This window comes from Rhinopithecus bieti, unplaced genomic scaffold (genome assembly GCF_001698545.2).
Source record: "Rhinopithecus bieti isolate Rb0 unplaced genomic scaffold, ASM169854v2 scaffold_33065, whole genome shotgun sequence".
In the NCBI taxonomy this organism is placed as follows: domain Eukaryota; kingdom Metazoa; phylum Chordata; class Mammalia; order Primates; family Cercopithecidae; genus Rhinopithecus; species Rhinopithecus bieti.
The window spans coordinates 1,131,204-1,132,479 of NW_016814114.1; the positions used below are offsets into that span (position 1 = coordinate 1,131,204).

Below are 1,276 nucleotides of genomic sequence, written 5' to 3' on the forward strand. Positions count from 1 at the left end.
AACTCTTGGAGGAGGTGACCTGTCCCCCGGGCCCCAGGCCGCGCGCGTTGCCTATACTGCAGCGCGCGACACCCCACAAGCGCGCGTTCTCTCCCCTCCCGGTGGCAACAGTGCTTTCCGCGGGGCCGCGCCAGACTTTTCGAGACCGTCGATTGGTCGTAGTCCCGACCACCCGGCAGCCAATCAAGAAGGGGAAAGGTGACATCACTGGTTCGCCTCCCCTCCCCCAACCCAAACTTCCCTACTCTGTCTACCGGCAGCAACAACCACATGGGGGAGGGGTAAGAGAGTAGAGCCGGTGAGGTCATTGCACCGCCCCAGCCGCTGCTGATTGGCTGCGAGGCTCGCGGGTGGCGGTTGGCTGCTCCTTGCACCTCCCCCTCTTGCCGCTACCGCTGCCACTGAGAGAGCCCCCGGCGACGCCAGAGCCAGGAATACGGGTGAGTCGGAACCCTGGGTCTAAGATACTCCTGGCGTCCAGTGAGACTCACGATGAACTGCCCTTTTCGACTTTTTCTCCTCGCCGGGGTTCTTTGGTGCTCCAGGCACTCTGTCACATGGGAGTTGTAGTCTGCCTTGTACTGTCGGCTATGGGCCGAAGACGTGAGAAGACTACCATTCCCAGCAGGAATTGCGACTAGTCGGTCAACAAACGTTCGGGCCACGCCTCCTACGTCCACTCATTGGACAGCCTTCCCTTAGCCCCTCCTTCTTTCATTTCATTGGTTACTGTCCCTCACAGAGGTTGGGTTCCGGCCTAGGCTGCATGGCGACTGGGTACTGTATTTGTCATTTGGAACTAAGACGGCCTGCAATTGGATACGGCTGGTGTCCTTCACTTGTTGTAGGGTTGGGCCCTAGGCAGATCAGGCGGTCGTAGGCTCAGGTTAGTGTCGGTCCCGGAGGGAGGCTGGTCTTGGACCTTGGCCCCGCCCCCCAGCGCTGCCGGATGGGCCCGATTGGTCCCCGCGAACGTCGCTCGTAGTCGAGAGGCGGAGCCGACCAGGCTGCGGATATCTATTGGTCTAGGCTGGCGCCGGTCAGCGGGGTTGTGATCGCTGATTGGCTGGCTGCTCCAGCTGTTGCAGGTCCATTCACCATTTTGTGTGTTGGAGTAAAAAAAAAAGGGAGAATCGAGAGGGAGAGCCGGAGGGGGGGCGGGGAGGGACCGGACCGGACCGAGCCGGAGCCACGGCCCCCCGCCCCGAAACCCCGCCGAGCCTAAGGTGAGGGGCGGGGCCAGGGCTGACACGGGAAAGGGGGGGCCGGGGGGCGG

The 1,276-nt window shown here is 62.4% G+C and overlaps 1 protein-coding gene across 1 annotated transcript in view; it reads left to right on the forward strand.

Annotated features, from left to right (window-relative positions):
- The first annotated feature begins 1,125 nt into the window (after positions 1 to 1,125).
- Positions 1,126 to 1,276, forward strand: part of CIC (capicua transcriptional repressor) — a 30,956-nt gene continuing 30,805 nt past the window's right edge. Inside the window, 1 exon segment of the mRNA XM_017849852.1 lies at positions 1,126 to 1,226. The gene's annotated coding sequence lies outside the window, so the exon portion shown is untranslated.